Genomic DNA, 20,721 nt, shown 5'->3' with positions numbered 1-20,721 from the left:
AATAGATGTTTTTCTGGAACTCTTGCTTTTTCGATGATCCAGCAGATGATGGCAATTTGATCTCTGGTTCCTCTGCCTTTTCTAAAACCAGCTTGAACATCTGGAAGTTCACAGTTCATGTACTGCTGAAGCCTGGCTTGGAGAATTTTGAGCGTTACTTTACTAGCGTATGAGATGAGTGCAGTTGTGCGGTAGTTTGAGCATTCTTTGGCATTGCCTTTCTTTGGGATTGGAATGAAACTGACCTTTTCCAGTCCTGTGGCCACTGCTGAGTTTTCCAAATTTGCTGGCATATTGAGTGCATGCAGCACTTTCACAGCATCATCTTTCAGGATTTGAAATAGCTCCACTGGAATTCTATCACCTCCACTAACTTTGTTCGTAGTGATGCTTTCCAAGGACCACTTAACTTCACATTCCAGGATGTCTGGCTCTGGGTGAGTGATCATACCATCGTGATTATCTTGGTTGTGAAGATCTTTTTTGTACAGTTCTTCTGTGTATTCTTGCCACCTCTTCTTAATATCTTCTGCTTCTGTTAGGTCCATACCATTTCTGTCCTTTATCGAGCCCATGTTTGCCTGAAATGTTCCCTTGGTATCTCTAATTTTCTTGAAGAGAGCTCTAGTCTTTCCCATTCTGTTGTTTTCCTCTATTTTTTGCATTGATACCTGAGGAAGGCTTTCTTCTCTCTTCTTGCTATTCTTTGGAACTCTGCATTCAGATGCTTATATCTTTCCTTTTCTCCTTTGCTTTTCACTTCTCTTCTTTTCACAGCTATTTGTAAGGCCTCCTCAGACAGCCATTTTGCTTTTTTGCGTTTCTTTTCCATGGGGATGGTCTTGATCCCTGTCTCCTGTACAATGTCACGAACCTCCATCCATAGTTCATCAGGCACTCTTATCTATCAGACCTAGGCCCTTAAATCTATTTCTCACTTCCACTGTATAATCATAAGGGATTTGATTTAGGTCATACCTGAATGGTCTAGTGGTTTTCCATACTTTCTTCAATTTAAGTCTGAATTTGGCAATAAGGAGTTCATGATCTGAGCCACAGTCAGCTCCTGGTCTTGTTTTTGACTATATAGAGCTTCTCCATCTTTGGCTGCAAAGAATATAATCAATCTGATTTCAGTGTTGACCATCTGGTGATGTCCATGTGTAGAGTCTTCTCTTGTGTTGTTGGAAGAGGGTGTTTGCTCTGACCAATGCTTTTTCTTGGCAAAACTCTGTTGGTCTTTGCCCTGCTTCATTCCGTATTCCAAGGTCAAATTTGCATGTTACTCCAGGTGTTTCTTCGGAGAAGGCAATGGCACCCCACTCCAGTACTCTTGCCTGGAAAATCCCGTGGGCGGAGGAGCCTGGTAGGCTGCAGTCCATGGGGTCGCTAAGAGTCTGACACGACTGAGCGACTTCACTTTCACTTTTCACTTTCATGCATTGGAGAAGGAAATGGCAACCCACTCCAGTGTTCTTGCCTGGAGAATCCCAGGGATGGGGGAGCCTGGTGGGCTGCCGTCTGTGGGGTCGCAGAGAGTCGGACATGACTGAAGCGACTTAACAGTAGCAGCAGCAGCAGCAGCCAGGTGTTTCTTGACTTCCTACTTTTACATTCCAGTCCCCTATAATGAAAAAGACATCTTTGTTGGGTGTTAGTTCTAAAAGGTCTTGTAGGTCTTCATAGAACTGTTCAACTTCAGCTTCTTCGGTGTTACTGGTTGGGGCACAGGCTTGGATTACTGTGATATTGAATGGTTTGCCTTGGAAACGAACAGAGATCATTCTGTCATTTTTGAGATTGCATCCAAGTACTGCATTTTGGACTCTTTTGTTGACCATGATGGCTACTCCATTTCTTCTAAGTGATTCCTGCCCACAGTAGTAGATACAGTGGTCATCTGAGTTAAACTCACCCATTCCAGTCCATCTTAGTTTGCTGATTCCTAGAATGTCGATGTTCACTCTTGCCATCTCCTGTTTGACCACTTCCAGTTTGCCTTGATTCTTGGACCTAACATTCCAGGTTCCCATGCAATATTGCTCTTTACAGCATCGGACCTTGCTTCTATCACCAGTCACATCCACAACTGGGTATTGTTTTTGCTTTGGCTCCATCCCTTCATTCTTTCTGGAGTTACTTCTCCACTGATCTCCAGTAGCATATTGGGCACCTACTGACCCGGGGAGTTCCTCTTTCAGTGTCCTGTCTTTTTGCCTTTTCACACTGTTCATGGGGTTTTCAAGGCAAGAATACTGAAGTGGTTTGCCATTCCCTTGTCCAGTGGACCACATTCTGTCAGACCTCTCCCCCATGACCCGCCCATCTTGGGTAGCCCCACGGGCATGGCTTAGTTTCATTGAGTTAGACAAGGCTGTGGTCCTAGTGTGATTAGATTGACTAGTTTTCTGTGATTATGGTTTCAATGTGTCTGCCCTCTGATGCCGTCTTGCAACACCTACCGTCTTACGTGGGTTTCTCTTACCTTGGACGTGGGGTATCTCTTCACGGCTGCTCCAGCAAAGCTCAGCCGCTGCTCCTTACCTTGGACGAGGGGTATCTCCTCACAGCCGCCCCTCCTGACCTTGAACGTGGAGTAGCTCCTCTAGGCCCTCCTGCACAGCCACTGCTCTTTGGACTGGGGTAGCTCCTCCTGGCCGCCGCCCCTGGCCTCGGGCGTGGGCTAGCTCCTCCCGGCCACCGCTGTTAGATTAAAACATAGTATTGATTTTATTGTGTAGTGGAAATTGTCTCAAAAATATCTTTAAGATCTTTATACTGGCTCAGAAATTTCATTGAGAAACACTAGAAAACAATGTTGATAAATTGACTACTTCTAAGAATGCTGGAAGTTTTGGGGGAAAGTTGAACTATTAACAGGCTCAGAAATGAGAGTTATAGAAATGAAAAATGGAAGGAAGTATAGGAAAAATCATGTTCTTAAACATTTTGTGCCTTTATTTATTTATTTTGCCGCTCCACATGGCGTGTGTTATCTCAGCTCCCTGACCAAGAGTCAAACTTGTGCCCCCTGCTGTGGAAAAGCAGAGTCTTAACCACTGGACCACTAGGGAAGTCCCCATTTTGTGCTTTTTAAATATAAAAATTCAAAAATCTTGAAACAAAGAGACCTACTAATCCACATTTTTGATTAAAGCCAATTTTTGATTCCCTGCCATCTCCATGCCATACTTGATTTTCTCCCCATGAGACCATCTCAGTGTATGACACCACGACCCATCTAGTTGTTCAAGCTCTATGCCTACAAATTTCCTGCCCCACATCCAACCTATCTACAGATCTTGTCACTTTGACTTCCAGAGTATATTCCAGGTGTTCCAACCTCTCTACTTGGACTCCTCCACGATTCTCCCTTCTGCCGCTATCTTTCTTGGACGGTTGTAGTGGCCTCCTATAATCCAATTCCCATACAGCAGCTGGAGCATCTCTTTAGAAGTATTAACTGGATGATGTTACTCCCCTGCTGGATTATGGTGTTCTGCCATGTTCTGACCCCTGCTCTTCCCTGTTGCAGACCACACTTCCTCCTTTTGATTCTTCCAGCACATCAAGCTCCTTTTGGTCTTTTGTACTAACTGTTCTCTCTGGAATGTTCTCTCTGCCCCTCTCTCATCTTTCTCTGGCTGGCATCATTCATCTCTCAGTTTAAGTATCACCTCTGGTTCCTTGCGGAGAAGGCAATGGCACCCCACTCCAGTACTCTTGCCTGGAAAATCCCATGGATGGAGGAGCCTGGTGGGCTGCAGTCCATGGGGTCGCTAAGAGTCGGACATGACTGAGCGACTTCACTTTCACTTTTCACTTTCATGCATTGGAGAAGGAAATGGCAACCCACTCCAGTGTTCTTGCCTGGAGAATCCCAGGGATGGGGGAGCCTGGTGGGCTGCTGTCCATGGGGTCGCACAGAGTCAGACACGACTGAAGCGACTTAGCAGCAGCTGGTTCCTTAATCCAAAATAGATTGCAAGTCACTCACTGTATCATTCTCACCTTACTGTAATTTTCAACATTGCACTTATCATTATATTAGCTTTATTATTTATTTATATATTTATTGTTCCCCTCTCCTTCTCTGCCCCACCCCCCTGCTCCCATGATAGAATGTGAGCAGGGCCCACAGTTTATCCCTGGTACCTAGTATTTGGTATATAGTAGGTATTCAGTTAAATGAATGAATGAGTAATAAACTACCTAACATGATCTCCAGTACATGAAATGAAAGTCACTTAGTCACATGAAAGACACTGAGTAAATGTTCTCTTTCTCCAGAAATTCATGTCTCTGGGCTAAGTCTAGAAGCTGCTGGTGAGAACAGTGATCTGATGAACAAATTAATATCTCTGTGTTAGCATCCTAAATATTAGAGTTTCCAGACATAAGGGAATTACATTTTACCAAGAAAAAAACAGTGATAAAATTCCAGAGATCACCAATGTCACATTTTTTAGTGGGGGACTCTTCTGGTCCTAACTATAAGACTGCTTCTCAGATTTTTAAAAAACTTGGACATGTTTTCCTTGAGTTTTAGACATGTAAAGTTTCTAAACCTTCTAGATATTCACAAATTGAATATATGGAAGGAGAAGGAGAAAGATTAGGAGGATGTATGCCAAAGTGATTTCCCTTTTAGACATAATTTGAAAGTTAGCCATGATTTTTAGGTAAACTCTAATAGTACATTCTGTATAGTATTGAAGCTTCCAGGAACAATCAGTACAAATGACCTCCACTAGTGATTTTGCTATCCAGATAATTAACTTTTTGACAGAATATATCACATGTCTTGGAGTATTTGGAGAAACCATTACCCTTGTGAAAGTAAAAGTTGCTCAGTTGTGTCTGACTCTTTGCAACCCCGTGGACTATACAGTCCATGAAATTCTCCAGATCAGAATACTGGAGTGGGTAGCAGTTCCCTTCTCCAGGGGATCTTCCCAACCCAGGGATCGAACCCAACTCTCCTGTATTGCAGGCAGATTCTTTACCAGCTAAGCCACAAGGGAAGCCCACCCAATAGTATTTATTTTTTACATTGGATCGATGCTCATTTTATATCCATAGTTCATATATGAGTCAAAAGCTGTGTACCATTGTTCACTCTCCTCATATTTATCACCTATGTGTCATTATTAGTCATTTTTCTTTCTAGCATCCATTTTTAGTGAAAGTAGGCAAGTGTGGCAAGCAGTATTTCTTAGATATAGAGTCTTATTCTTTTTGACTCATCTGTGAAAGTGGATAAAATGTATATACATATGTTTATAAAATTAAACTTTTTAATGAAGTATACACTATATGCGTTATAAGTGTATAGCTCAATGAATTTTTACCAACTTTGCACACCCCTGTCACCAGTCCCCCATCAAGAATCAGAACATGAGCGGCTCCCATAAGTCCCCTTCATGTCTCCTCCTGGGCACTCTCACCCCCCAAAAGTAACTACTATTCTGATTCTAATGTCATAGATTGATTTTGTCTGCCCTTGAATTTCATATATATAGTACCACACAGGATATCTGACTTTTCATTTTTGTTTGGGAGATTCATCCATATCATTGTGTTGTGTGTTGCGGTTACTGAATAGTATTCCACTGTATGACTGTACTGCAATTTACCCTTCCTACTATTGACGAACCTTTGGTTAGTTTCCCCTTTTTGGCTTTTATGATTAGTGCTGTGAGGAACACTCTTGTACATATCTTTTATTTTTTAAACTTTTTTATTTTGTATTCAGAAATAGCTGATTAACATTGTTGTGATAGTTTCAGGTAAACAGCAAAGGGACTCAGCCATACTTAGACTTGTATCTGTTCTGCCCCAAACTCCCCTCCCATAAAGCCTGCCACATAACATTGAGCAGAGTTCCTTGTGCCGTACAGTAGGTCCTTGTTGCTTATCTGTTTTAAATATAGCACTGTGGATAATACCTATCTTTTGATGAACACATGTGTATGTTGACTTAAAAAATATTGGCAATCCAAAAGTTGATAGTTATGTTTTATTCGGCAGGAATTTTTAGGACTTCAAGCCCTGGAGACAGCATCTCAAGTAACCTTAAGGGAACTGCTCTGAGGAGCCGAGGTGGAGAGGCTGGTTATATAGAAGTTTTGCAACAAAGGGCAGGTAATCTGAATGTCAAAAGATTATTGTTAATTAAAGAAAATGAGATATCCCAAGTTAAGGAATTCAGTGTTTTTCTATGTATGGGAGCTTCCCTAGTGGCTCAGATGGTAAAGAATCTGCCTGCAATGCAGGAGAACCTGGGTTGGGAAGGTCCCCTGGAGAAGGGAATGGTAACCCACTCCAGTATTCTTGCCTGGGAAATCCCATGGACAGAGGAGCCTGGCTATAGTCCATGGAGTCACAAGGAGTCAGACACGAGTGAAGAACTAAGACTTACAGCTATCTGGGGCCTGTATTCTGTGTTTTCTCACCCTGAGTTTCCTCGGGGCTCATGATAGGGAGTGGCTGCAGTCTGATGGCTGCTAGATGGCAGGTATATTCTTTTCCTGAGTTTCCTCAGGGCTCACCAGCTTATATTGGAGGGCTGCAATCACTCTTGACTGTGACATCCCTTATTTACTGATAGGGCAGGAGATGTTTTTCTCATGTGCATTGCTACTCTGTAAATGCTATAGGAGAAGAAAAAGAACGTTCCCTCTACCCTCCTAGGTTCTTGGCTGAGACCCACCCTGTAATAAAAAGACAGATGAACAGGAGAAAAACAAACAGGAGTTTAATAATATATATCCTCCTGTATACATGGAAGAGACCCATGAAAACAGAGTAACTTCCCCTAAATGGCCCAAGCCCCACTATGTTCAATACCATCTTCCACTAAAGACAAAAGATTTTTTGTGGGGTGGGGGAGGCCAGTTCTAGGAATTATCAGGAAAAGCACAGTGAACAACAGTTGGGGTGTTATGCAGATTTGAGTCCTTGCCTTCTCCATTGAGAAGAGTTTGTAGAGATTTAAAGTGACTGTTCTGGTATGAAGAGGGAGACACCCTTACAAATGGAGGTTCCCCTTATATATGTAAATATCTCTTACAGAAGGGTCACTTCTACTCGCTTTTCAGAGCTGCTGCTTTGTATGCTGTTTCTTAAAAATAATCAGCCTCAAGATAATTCTTACACCAAAGAGACATTTTGAGATGTCATATTCTGCTCCCCTTCAATACCTAAAAAAGAACGCTTGTGATGTTGTCGTAAAGTTGCTTACTCGTGTCTGATTCTTTGCAACTCCATGGACTGTAGCATGCCAGGCTTTCCTTTCCTTCACCATCTCCCGGAGTTTGCTCAGACTCATGTCCATTGAGTCAAGGATGCCATCCAAAGAAGGCTTCTAATGCATTTCTACTTATTTTCATGGTTGTCAGTTATTTTGTACTCTGAATGCAATTAGGATTAGTAACCACATCTGCGTATACTTCCATGTCTGTATCCATATACCGTATTGAGGCTTTTTATTCATAAGTTGAATTAAGTTTTAGTATGAGTTGTTTTTCTTTAATGTTTGTATGTTCATTTATTCCTTTACCAGCTACCTATATCAAAATGTCATTTTAAAATTTCTTAAGAATTTTAACTTTTTTTCCTGTGATACATACACATGATTATTTTGAAATGAATGACACTCCTGGAACTGTAAAATGTATTTTACAGATACTGAGGCAAAGGTTTACCCACATGAATAGTCTTAGAATGGTACAGGTTTATTAAGCAGTGATTAATTTTGCCAAGGAGGCAAAAAGGGAAGAATGAAATAAATGAAAGAGGTTTTGAAAAACTAAAGTATGCTTTATTTTGTTGTGATTACACCCAGGTTTGCAGGTTGACACGATTATCTCCCTTTGTCCCAAATTTGTCCCAAATTATCCCATTCAGCAAATCTGAAGTTTAATTTGACAAACTGAATAGAGCACATTATCCTGAAATGGAGCAAATACCTTCCACTTGACTTCGGTAGGAGTCACAGTCGCTGAATATACCCTTTATGCAGAGAACACTTGGTGAATTACTATAGTCTGTAGCCTTGCTTTTTAGATATACAGGTAGATCTTTTTGAAATGTAGATGCGGGTTCTGGGACAGGGCTGGAGATGCCTCCTTTTGGGGGACCATACTTTGAATAGTGAGGCTTTAAGCACAGCTGGGATCTTTGTCCATAGCCCTTTCAGGAATGATAAACATCCCTGTCCTTGAGCCTCTCAGGTTGGCCTCCCAGCACGGGCTGACAAACCAGACGCTTCAGCCTGCATTAGAGCACAAAGCCCAGTACTCCTTGGGTGTTTCTTTAAATCTCAAGTAGCAACTCCTTTCAGCCTTCCCTCACCTAGTCTCTTCTCAAACATTCCAAACAGCTGAAGAAAACCCACTGAACTCCTCAAACGCATGCCAAACCCACACACACACACACACACACACTTTCCCTCCCTCTCTAAATCCCAGATACTGACTTGAAGGGAGGAGTGGGGCAGGGCAAGAGTGAAACTGCCTTCTCTTCTGCTGGCTTCGGTGCCTCAGACTTCCTCATTTATTCCACAGAGACCGGGTGTCCGTTTTAAGATCCTGGGCCCTGAGCACCGCGGTACACCCAGTCCCCTTCCAGCCACTAGCTGGACATTTCTCTCCACCCATGTGGCAGCCTGGAGTGCCAGGATAAACCCTTCCCAGCCCACCCCCAGGAGCAGCCCTCAGCCAGGGCTGGTAGGTATTTAATCCAGCTCTTTGCCCCTGAGTGGGACCCCTGAGACAGCTGGGCAGTCTGCACTGGATCCCAGAGCTTCCAGGAATGAGACAGCCTCCCCCAGTGGTAACAGGCTTGATGATGCATCTGTATGAACTGCCTTCCTGCCCCCATCTCACCTCCCCATTCTCCTGTGTCCTGGGATCACATGCTAAATAAATTGCTTGCTCTCGAATCTTTGCCTCAGATTACCTTCTGGAAGAACCCAAACTATAGCAGGGCTCTTTGAGGCCAGCAGTCAGGAAGTACTTTTGTTCATTTTAATAAAACCCATGATATGAAAACATGGGAGCCCCTTGGGTTGGTCCTCGGGAGGGCTTCACCAATGTCTAGTTATTTTGTTGGCGTGACACCAAGCATTCAGGTGGCTGGAAGTAAGCCCAATCTTAGAACGCTTCCGTGTTCTGGACTGTCAACAGAACTGATACCTGGACTCCCAACAGAGCTACCTCTTGTCCTTCTGAGTCTTGCTGGGCCAGGGGTGGGGGTAGGGGGAAAGTGTATCTCTGAGTTCTGCCTCAGAGCCGTTGAGTACATCTTGTGGCCCTGGCAACCCTCGCCCTGGCTGCATCCTACTTCCGTGTTCCTCTCTGTAGGCTTCCCTCCCTGGGGTTCTCCGTCATGTGCTCTCTTGCCAGCCCCTTAGGACTAGGAGTCCTTTCTTGGACCTTCAGTTTACTGCATGGAAGCTCCTGACTTTAAGATTCAAGGACGTACCACCCCTGTTTTCCAAGCTTTGTGCCAGTGATCAGTGCTCCTCTAGTCGTGTTTGTTTTTAATTAAATTAATTTGTTGGCTGCCCTGAGTCTTCATTGCTGTGTTTAGACGTTCTCTAGTTGTGATGAGCAGGGGCTTCTCACTGTCGTGGCTTCTCTTGTTGCAGAGCATGGGCTCTAGGGAACGTAGGCTCAGTAGTTGTGTCTCCCAGGCTCTAGAGCACCGGCTCAATGTGGTGGCGCACAGACTTAGTTACTCTGCAGCATGTGGGATATGCCTGGACCAGGGATCAAACCTGTGTTCCTTGCATTGGTGGGCGGAGTCTTTACCACTTGACCACCAAAGAAGTCCATAGCCATGTCTTTAGCTTGTCCCCCTCCTCCTGCCTTTCTCTCCAGACTGGAGTTGGACCCAAACTTTGGTATAATTTAAACTTCTCAGTGCATTTTAGAACTGTCTGTGCTAAAATTGGGGATCTTAGCCCTTCTATATACTCAGAAGCCTGCCTTTTCCCCTCGAGACCTTGTTTGCAGCATTCCCCTTTGTGTGGTTCCTTGAATGATTGGAACCCACACCAGGCACAGATATTTGGGAGGGTGGCCTGACCTGGCATCTAGAATGGATTGCTCACAGTCTTGTTGTACCCCTGCCAGGGTGTGCTGCCCACTATGTCTTTGTTTGGGCCTCCTGGGATTCCTGATTAGAGACCCTTGTTCCTTTGGATTTGGTATTTTATCAATGGGACTAGCTTTAATGTAAATATGTATGAAAACATCAAGGATGGATGGTTAGGTGAGTGCTTCCCTGTGACTTTGGGCTCTCTTCCTGGCTTGTAGACTGCCACCTTTTTGTTGTGTTCTCAAATGATGGAGAGAGGCAATAGGAGAGAGACTTTTTCTCTTCTTAAAAGGCCATAGTCCTATTAGATTAGGGTCCTACCCTTATGACCTCATTTAACCTTAATTATCTTCTAGAAATTTTATCTCCAGATACAGTCATGTTGGGGGTTAAGGCCACAAAATATTAATTTGGGGGTGAGGAGTGGGACTCCAGTGATAGCAATAATTGTGCTTAGCTTTTCCCCCAACTCCTCCATTCATGTAGCTAAATCCTGAAATTCCACTATTAGAGATTCATTTCTTTGACTTAAATAGTTGTTAAAATGTAAATGAATTACAGAATTTGGTTGATGTGTCTTGATATGAGGTCATCTCTTAAGAGCAGATAGGATTCAAAAAGTAGGAGGCCATTGGGTGTCAACAAGTTGGGAATGGGCCCTAAAGAGAGAAAGAGTACTAAAAAGGAAGTCAGTTTTCCCTGAGCAGCATCTTTTTGTTAACTTTGCCAAGGACTGTTCCAAGTCCTCAGAATTATTTAATCAGTTCCTGCAAAATAACCCTTAAAATCAAATAACTGAGTACTTAACCTAGCTTTCTTGGATCTACAAATGATTTGAAAGCCTTTTAAAGAAGTCTTATCAACTCTCTGCAAAGAGAGAAGTATTGATAGAAGTACAACTTCTCATTGGCTTATCCAGCCTTCTGTCAACACTTTTTATTAGCCAACAAATTATGTGTAATGACAACAGATGTTTGTAGTAAAGATTCTTGTGTTGTTGGAGCCTAAAGTACTTTTTGAATCACCAAAGATTAAATTATGTACAGGATAATTTTCATATTAACTGTGATATTGATAAAGTCTTGGTTCCTGCTTGTTACTGAATGATAATCCTTTATCAGCCAGGATATTTCCATTTCAGTACTTTGTCTTTCTCCGGTGCTAACATTGAAATGGTACCTGAGTTAAAATGAGCCCTTCTTGTGGCTTGTTACTGCTAGGATAGGCTGCTTTTGGATAATTAAGGTAATCAGAACACTGTGTATGAGTCAGGCATGTGGCTTTGACCCCAATGTGGCCTTTGCTGTTAAGGAGACCCCTAGAGAGTGGGTCAGTGTTTGTTCAGTTCTGCTAAGGAAAGTGCATGGAATTCCATCTCCTTTGGACCTGCTCCATCAATGGTGTCATTTAAGTCTTCAAACCTGGCCGTACATTAGGTTTTTTTTAAAAAAAATTATTTATTTATTGGCTATGCCACGTAGCATGTGGGATCTTAACTACCCTGACTAGGAATCGAACCTGTACTCCTGGCATTGGAAGCACAGTCTTAACCACTGGACCACCAGGGAAGTCCTCGTTAGCTTTTAAAAAGTGCACAGAAGTAAGTGCTGTCCTGAAATTGGTCTTCATCTTCTCATGTTTCTTTATACTTATCCTATATAGGAATATGTCCCTTAGTAAGAGAAAATGCTGCTTGCATGCTTTTTTTTTTAATTGGAGTATAATTGGTTTACGATGTTGTGTTGGTTTCTGCCGTACAGCAGTGTGAATCAGCTGTATGTGTACATATATTACCTCCCTTTTGGGCCTCCCTCCCATCCCGCCTCCTCCATCCCACCCCTCTAGGTCATTATTTGCATGCTTTAAACTATGTGGTTGGTATTTTTTTTACCCCCACATTATTCTGCAACTTTAATTTTGTCATTGTCTTTTTTGTGAGATTTGTCCTCATTGCTACATGTAGCTCTTACGCATTTCTTTTTCTCTGCTCTGTAGTAGTCTGTTGTGTAAATATATAATCTATTGGTACATTCTTCTATTGATGGCCATTTAAATTGCTTCAGGTTTTATTATTAAAAATGAAGCTGCTATGAACAGCCTTGAACATGTTTCCTTGTGCTAATATATTTCCATAGAGATTATATTTAGAAATGAAAGTACTTTAAAAAAATCTTTTTTAAATTTAAATTGGATGATAATTGCTTTACAATATTGTGTTGGTTTCTGCCAAGGAATGGAAGTACTAGGTGGTAGGGTATATGCCTCTTCAACTGTACTGGTTATTTCCAGATTATTCTCCTAAGCACCTGGGAAAGAGACTTCCTGTTGCTCAGCATCCTTGCCAACACTTAGCATAGTCAAACTTGAGATTTTTTAATATTGCTGAAATGGTATTGTATCTCTTTTGGTTTTAATATGCATTTCTCTGAATATTAGTGTTCACTGACTGTTTAAATTTAATCTTCATGAAATTCTAGTTCAAGTTTCTTTTTTCTTCTATCAGGTTTTCTGTATTTTAAAATTGACTTGTAGATGTTCTTTATATACTCTGGATACTGGTTTTTAGTGATATATGTTATAAATAATACCTCTCAGTCTGTGGCTTATTTTCTTACTTTTTATGGTGTTTTCTAATAAGATTCTTTCATTGTAGTCAAATTTCTTCCTTATTTCTTTTATGGTTTGCACTTTTATGTTTCTGTCCCAAAGACCTAAAGATATCTCTGTTGTCTCCTAGAAGTTTAAAGTCTTGGCTTTTGAAATAATTTTAGTCTAATTGGAATTGAGGGAGCAGTCTATGTGTGGATTGTTTTTCCATGTGGAAAAACACTTGTCACAGGATTAGTTATTGAAGAGTTGATCCTTGCCCTCCCTCAGCTGCATCTTCCCTGGTCCTCTTTTGCTATATCAAGTGCCCCTATATGTGTGAATCTGCTTCCAGGCTCACTAAAATTTGGCTTCCTGGTATATTTGTCAAACCCTGAGTAATAAACAGCCTTGATTACTGTAGTTTTCTAAAGAGTCTTGGTATCTGGCAGTTCAGGCCCTCCTTTGTTATTCTTTGTCAGATTGTCTTGGCCACTTTCTTTTACATTACATATACATTTGGCCCTCCATATCCATTGGTTCCATATCCAGGAATTCAACCAACTGCAGATTGAAAATATTTGGAAAGAAAAATTCCAAAAGATTCCAAAAAGCGAAACTTGAATTTGCCATTAAGTCAGCAACTATTTACATCACATTTATGTGGTATTAGGTAGTATATGTAATCTAGAGATGATTTAAAGAATACATGCTCTGTAGATTATAACTTGCCTGGAAAATCCCATGGATGGAGGAGCCTGGTGGGCTGCAGTCCATGGGATCGCTAAGAGTCAGACACGCCTGAGCGACTTCACTTTGACTTCTCACTTTCATGCATTGGAGAAGGAAATGGCAACCCACTCCAGTGTTCTTGCCTGGAGAATCCCAGGGATGGGGGAGCCTGGTGGGCTACCGTCTATGGGGTTGCACAGAGTCGGACACGACTGAAGTGACTTAGCAGCAGATTATAACTGGCCACTTTATAGAAGGGACTTTAATATCCTCAGATTTTGGTATGTGTGGGGTTTCCTGGAACCAATCCCCCTCGAATACCAAGGAACAGCTGTACACCTTGTTGTTTAGTCACTCAGTCATATCCGACTCTTTTGTGACTCCATGAACTGTAGCCTGCCGGAGTCCTCTGTCCATGGGATTTCCCAGGCAAGAATACTGGAGTGGGTTGTCATTTCCTTCTCCAGGGGATGTGTCCAACCCAGGGATTGAATCCGAGTCTCCTGCATTGCAGGTGGATTCCTTACTGCTGAGCCACCAGGGAAGTCCCAGTGTACACCTTAGAATTACCATTAAGTTCCATAAAGAACTTCATTAAGATTTTGAGTGAAATTACCTTGAATCTGTAGCATTATTTATTTTTCCAAATTACTTTGATATAGATTATCCCGTTTGTGTCTTGCAACAACTTGAGAGTTAAGTTAATATTGCCCCCTTTTCTCAGATGAGGAAGCATATTAGAGAAATTAAATGCCTTGTCCACAGCTCACAAAGCTAGTCGATGGCAAGAGTCTGGTGTTCTGTTTTGTTTTGTTTTGATCCCCCCCTTTTTTGTTGAGAAATAATCCACATACCATAAAATTCACCATTTTAAAGTGTACAATTTGGTGGATTTTAGTGTATTCACAAGTTTCTGTAACCATCACCACTATCTAATTCCAGAACATTTTCATCACCCAAAAGAGAAGCCCTGCACTCATTAGTGGTCACTGCCCACTTTCCCCTCCTCCCCTCAGACACTGGCGGCCATGCTCTACTTTCTGTCTACGGCTTTGCCTGTTCAGGAGATTTCATAGAAATGGAATCATGCACTATGTGGTATCTGGCTTTTTTTCACTTAGCGTCATGTTTTCAAGGGTCCTCCATGTCACGAATCACAACTCCACTCCTTTCTCTGTCCCTTCATTTTTTTCTTAGATTCATTTCCTTTCTTCATTTTCATCTTCTTTTCCTTTTTCAGTCTATTCCATTTCCTTCATTCCTTCAGCTAAGTCTTTTGACTCAGCCCAGTGGTCTTTTTACAGTTACCATGTTAAAGCAGTCAGTAAGTGGAAATTTATTTCTTTAAGAAATTAAGGATAAAATGGTAACGCATGAGCCTAACAACGAAGTTCTCCAGCCTCACTCCCTGTTGGCATTCATTAGGTGCTCAGACATTGACCTGAGTGCACCAGAATAAAGGATCAACGTCAGAGATCTTTAGAAGAGTCTTGCCAGTGTTGTTCTTCTATGCTAAGCCAAACTTTTGCTAAGCCGTGTGCCTGGAAAGCGGAATATTGTTTAGGTTATCAGCTGTGCATTAGATATACATACTTGCTTTTGTAGAAGAGAAGTCTTATTTTCTTCCAAAGAACTTGAGGTTGTTCAGTTGAATGTGTTATACAGATCTTGGTTTGAAAGAGTTACATAAAGCACTGTGTGTAAAGAACCCTTCTCTCTTTAGAAATGGACTTATTCAGTTCAGCAGTATTTTGCTGTTAACCTTAACCTTCAGTTGAACTATGAAGAAGAATCAGAATGAATGACACTACAATTTGCCAAGCCCTGAAGTTAACTAGGGACAAATATGTATGTTTCCCTGCAAAGTATGCTGAATTAATTCCTTACCACTCCTCAGACCACTCCCAGTGAACAAACAGAACCCACATTTGTTAGGGTCAGGAGAGAGGAAAGATTAAATGTGCACACACTCGCGTGTGTGTGCACACACAGACACACACACATAATTAGTTGATCTGCAACAAACCTCAAGCTGTTCTCTAAACTAAAATTAAGCCAATAATTCATTTAGGTTTTAACCAGCTATTTTGGAAATTGTTTTATAAGGCTTTAGTTCTTCCAAATGTTCACAACCCACAAAATTGGTTTTGGAAATAATCAGTTTTCCCTTTGCCTACAAGGAATCGCAAAATTGAGTTTGAGTTCATTTGCAGTCATTTTTCTTCCCCTAGGTTTTTAGATACCATTTTTTTTCTCTGTTTCCTTTTTTTACTGGCCATGGATTTTCCCTTCTTTCCCCAGTAGTATGTCCAGCTCCTTCAAAATCTCTCCATTCATCTATGCACTCTTTCAACAAGTCTTTCTAACATTCCTACTATGCCCAGGCATGCTTCTAGTCATTAAAGACTCAACAGTGAACCCAACAGGCAAAACCTCAGCCTTCAACAAAGCTTATTTTCCAGTGAGTGAAGCAGATAATAAAGTAAATAAAATACACATTATGTTAGATGGTGATTCATGCTATCTGTAGAGGAAAATGTATCAGAACAGCGGCACAGGGAGCATGGAAGGGCTGCAATTTTAAATAGCATTTCTGTAAGTCAGGGGTTGGCTAACTTTGGCCTGTAACCATCCACCTTTTCCTGTAGATAAAGTTCTATTAGCACACAGCCACATCCATTCATTTACAGGTTGTCTGTGGGGTTAATTAGTTGCAACAGAGACCATATGGGCAAAGCTGAAAATATTTACTCTTTGGCCCTTTGCAGAGAGATGCAGATTTTATTTATTTATTTGTCTGTTTGGCTGTATTGGGTCTTAGTTGTGACACTCAAGATCTTCGACCATCATTGTGGCCTGTGAACTCTTAGTTGCGGCATGTGGGATCTAGTTCACCGCCCAGGGATTGAAATCCAGGTCCCCTGTGTTGGGAGTGCTGAGTCTTAGCCACTGGACCACCAGGGAAGTCCCTGCAAATTTTTAATTATGATAACAGTGTATAATAGTATGCATGTTGTGCTTTTCAGCTTCCAAATCTTCTTTATGAACTACGGCCTTGTCTGAGTGTGGCCAGCGGTATCAGGGTAGGTCCAAGTAGCTTTGTTTTACAGGTCACTGAATCAGAGAGGTTGCTGGGGTTGTCCAGGGCTTCTGCTCTTGTAAAGTGGTGATGTTTAGCTCTCACAGCTGGTGCATTTCCTGGCCTGATCTACTGATGATAAAGACAACCCAGCTTTTTAGCACTGGGAGCTTCCTAGCATACACAACACAGGCAGGCGATACTAGGTAGGCATCAAGAGTGTGGGCTCTAAATCTAGGCTGTCCAAGTTCAAATCCTCACTCTGCCACTTCCTTCTGTGACCTCTGTACTGTGCCTCAGTTTCCTTTTCTATAAAGGAGTTATAATAATACGGTTTCTGGATAGGGTGGTGATGCATCCCAGTTTGCCCGAGGCATCTTGGATTCATGCCTACTTTCTCTGCATTAAGTAATAGTGTCTTCATTTTACTCCCAGCTGCTCCAGTCTGAACATTAAGTTATATACGTACCCTAGCTAGGGTTGTCGCTGGGCTCGAGTTAGTACAAATAAGGCTTTTAGAATCCTGCCTAACCATAGTCTGTAGCAGTGGTTTCTTATCTCTGCCGTGCCAACTCATCAGTTCATTTTCTTCTGACTCATTTTTGGTTCCATTAAGTCCAGACTTGTTCCCTTGTGAAGTGATTTTGTGTGTCTGGGTTAACAGGTGATAGAGGATCCTTCTTCCAGGGTACAGAGCCCTCCACCTGCAGTGTTCATCCCCCAGCAGGCCTCTGGCCTCACTCCCTGACCTCCTTCCACAGGTCTTTGCTCATATGTCATTGTCTCATGATGCTTTCACAGACCACTTCTCTAACTTGCCATACCATCCCACATGCTTCGTGTCTACTAACCTGCTTTAGTTTTCTACCTAATACTTATGTAGATTACTGAGCAGCTAATAATGTTTTTAGTGTAGTTTTGTTTTGCTGTTGGATAGAAAGAAAAAAAAAAAACCAAATAGGCCTGTGAGATTACTTTTTTTTTTAAATAGTGTAGCTTTATTGCTAAAATTTGAAAAATTACAGAAAACCACAGGGCCACAAATATAATCCACCCATAGTCCCACCCCTTCCCGCATGGTTCTCATTTTGAGGTGTATTAAGAACAATTTTATCATAGAACTTTAGCTAAACAGCTATAAGCAAGTGAAAATTTACTTAGTTCTCTAAGGATTATATTTTTGATTCCTTTAAGGTAAACCTGTCTTCATGTTTTCATCTGAAACTGTTCTGAGAAAATATCAAAGCACTGGTGCAGCCTGGTCCAAACCCCAGAAGTAAAGGAAAAAAACATGGCAGAGAGTGGAGTGAGAAAGCAAGCTTCCCCACTGGGAGTTAAGGTCTCTTGGCGTATTGGCAATGCGTTAGCTTGACTCTTGACAATGTCTTAATAGAAAGGATCTTATGGTGACATGTTTTTATTTGCTGATTTCCTTTATCATATGGAACAAGTTGCACATTCTTTGTGCCTCACTGTTTCCCCTAAGAATATAATTCAGCTGTGTGTGTTTGCTCCGCAGCCCTCTTTAAAACTTGTAATTGTTTCATGTATTTGTTCATTTACACTTTTATTTGAGTGCCCCACCAGCATGTCAGTTCCAGAAGGGCACAGTTGCATCTGTCTTGCTCACCAGTGCGTTCCTAGCACCTCACGTAGTGCCTGGCACATGGTATTTACTCACTAAATATTTGTCAAATGGGGAGTCCACTGAGCCTGGTGGCACACACACCCCCTCCATGCAGGGGACCAGGGTGGGGACGACCCTTGTGCAGGGTTCTCAGTTGCAAGAGACTAAAGCCCTAAAAGATGGCCCTGGCCCCTCAAATATCATCCTCATTTTCTCCCCCAGTCCCCCAATTCCTTTAACAAATGACAGAGTTATTAATTCAGCCATCTGAGTTGGTTTAAAGTGTTGATGAGTTTTGAGACAGGAAGCTCATTAAGACCTTCATACTCAGGGATCAACAGGGATTCTCACTGTGGTCCTGTGAGGTGGTGGGGGGGAGGGCAGTGATGATGGGGTGGGAATGAGGAGAAGAGCCCAGGGCAGGGAGGTGGAAAGAGGGCTTGGGCAAAGTGGGATGGCCAGAGTGGAAGGAACACAGGAAGGGTAGTGGGCCCACTGCCCACACAGACTGTATTTAGAGAAGCTCGTTCAATTTCACCCGCAGCCCAGGCCTTTGAAGCAGTCAGCCAAGTGCCTGACACACCTGAGCAGTGGATGATGGCAGTGAGGTCATCGCTAAATGTTTTGAACATGTACTATTAATATGAGCCACACTCTCTGCTCAGCACATTTCCTGTACTTACTACTCCTTTGCAAGAACTTTAGGAGACAAATACTACGATTATTCCCATTTTATGGATAAGGATCCTCAGTTGGCAAGACGTTTAATATCCGAGACAACTTTGTCCTGCGGCTTGTGGCAGGCTAAAGTTACATATTCGTTCTCATCAGTACTCAGTAAAAATATCTTGGCCTCCCCACCACCTCCCTTTGTTCTGCAGTATCCTATATGTGAAAGTGCTTTGGCAATTTCGTCAGTAATTTGACATGATTACTGTAGAATAACTAAAAGCAACTTATAATACGTGTGGAACATGAGTTTTAACAGCAGCTCTTTTGAGATACTGTGCCCTTTTTCTTTGCTTGCACAAGCCCACTACATCTTTATTCAGGCAGATCATGCCCATATGAGATGCTGTGTTCAACATAAATTTCTAACTACGACATTGATTATTACTATTAATTGAGAATTTGCTATGTGCCAGGGATTATTTTAGGTGTTTCATGTGTAGTGACACATTTATATGTCCCAACAACTGTGAGATGGATGCTGTTGATATTATCTCCATTTTATAGTTGGAGAAACTGAGGCACACAGATAGACTGAGTTAATTGCCCAAAGGTTTTAGGAGCAGCAGGTAGCAGAGCCAGAATTCAAAGGCAGGGGCTTTTGTCTCTTTAAACACTCTGCCATTTGCTTCAGGAGTGGGCACAGCGACCTTTCTTTACTGTGGTTAATATTTATTGACAATTCATGAGGAAGTTACTGAATATTCCTTCCTGAGATACCCCACCAGCTGACTTTCCCACTTGGGTTCATTTCCTTTCAACCTGACCCTTTCCAATGAGAACCCAAGAGATGGATTGAAATATTCTCTTTCATATTCATCTTGCAGTTTTTTACTGTGAGTTTTTTCATCTATTTCTGAGACTAATGTGTGTGTTATACTTTGGAAGAGAAGTAATCTTTACTTTTTTCCTCAGCATTCTAATTATCATTCTAGTTGAGTTGCTGGTTTCACCAGTAAAATGTTTTAGCCTCCATTCTCTGTGTAGCAAGCTTGAAGTCCACATGGCAGAAGGACTTCTAGGAGCTGCCTTTCTGCTATCAAGTTTTCTGACCCCTTGTAGAGTTCAAGGTCAAATTAACTGGCCCACACGGGATATCACATGACTTTCCTGCAGTGTATTAAAGTGAGTTATAGGGCTTCCCTGGTGGCTCAGATGGTAAGGAGTCTGCCTGCAATGCGGGAGACCTGGGTTCGATCCCTGCGTCAGGAAGATACCCTAGAGAAGGAAATTTCAATCCACTCCAGTATTGTTGCCTGGAAAATCCCATGGACAGAGGAGCCTTGCAGGCTACAGTCCATGGGATCACAGAGTCGGACATGACTGAGTAACTTCACTATAGACCTTCTAACAGGCAAGCCCAGTGTGCCTCCAGGTTCAAGGAGACTTTGGGGTCTGGTGGCAGAGTTGAAGCTTTGGGACCACTCATGTGATCTGCTCCAGATTTCCAAAAATGTCCGGGGAGTTAGACTTTTGCTGTAAGGGAAAAAAAACAATACTCTCTCACCACTTGGAACACCTCAGTTTTGGAAAAATCATTAAAAAAAAAAAATGCCACGAAGCCACCCATGCTGCATCAGTGCTGGAGGGTCATTAGGCAAAAGGCAGCGTCCAGACACTTGTGGGAGGTATGATTTTTATGGGCTGTTTGTGTGTCCAGTTTTCAGAGGAGGACTTCACTGGGGTATTCAATGAAAACCATTGAACCTGTCATGCTGTTGTTTGCCAGGTTGCCTGGAAAAACACCGTGGGCGGGTCAAAGAGGGGAATACTTATTAAAAAAAAAAAAAAAAGATGGACAGCCCTGTTCTGGTGTGAGGCCAGGGCTCAGTGTCACAGCCAAATTCCCCGGTGAGAGAGGAGT

General features: G+C 42.2%; 1 protein-coding gene across 18 annotated transcripts in view; it reads left to right on the top strand.

Moving 5' to 3' along the window:
* Nucleotides 1–20,721, top strand: part of ADGRG2 (adhesion G protein-coupled receptor G2) — a 127,335-nt gene that overhangs the window by 14,701 nt on the left and 91,913 nt on the right. For 11 of the 18 annotated variants that reach the window (XM_086388225.1, XM_086388217.1, XM_086388218.1 and 8 more), the window contains one exon: nucleotides 6,031–6,144. The exons of the other annotated variants lie outside the window; for them this stretch is intronic. The gene's annotated coding sequence lies outside the window, so the exon portion shown is untranslated. The remainder of the gene's footprint in view (nucleotides 1–6,030; nucleotides 6,145–20,721) is intronic. 18 annotated transcript variants of the gene reach the window in all.

This window comes from Bos grunniens, chromosome X (genome assembly GCF_055505025.1).
Source record: "Bos grunniens cultivar Pamir isolate PY7600 chromosome X, Bosgru_T2T1.0, whole genome shotgun sequence".
NCBI classification, from domain to species: domain Eukaryota; kingdom Metazoa; phylum Chordata; class Mammalia; order Artiodactyla; family Bovidae; genus Bos; species Bos grunniens.
This window is presented reverse-complemented; position numbering and strand designations above follow the sequence as displayed.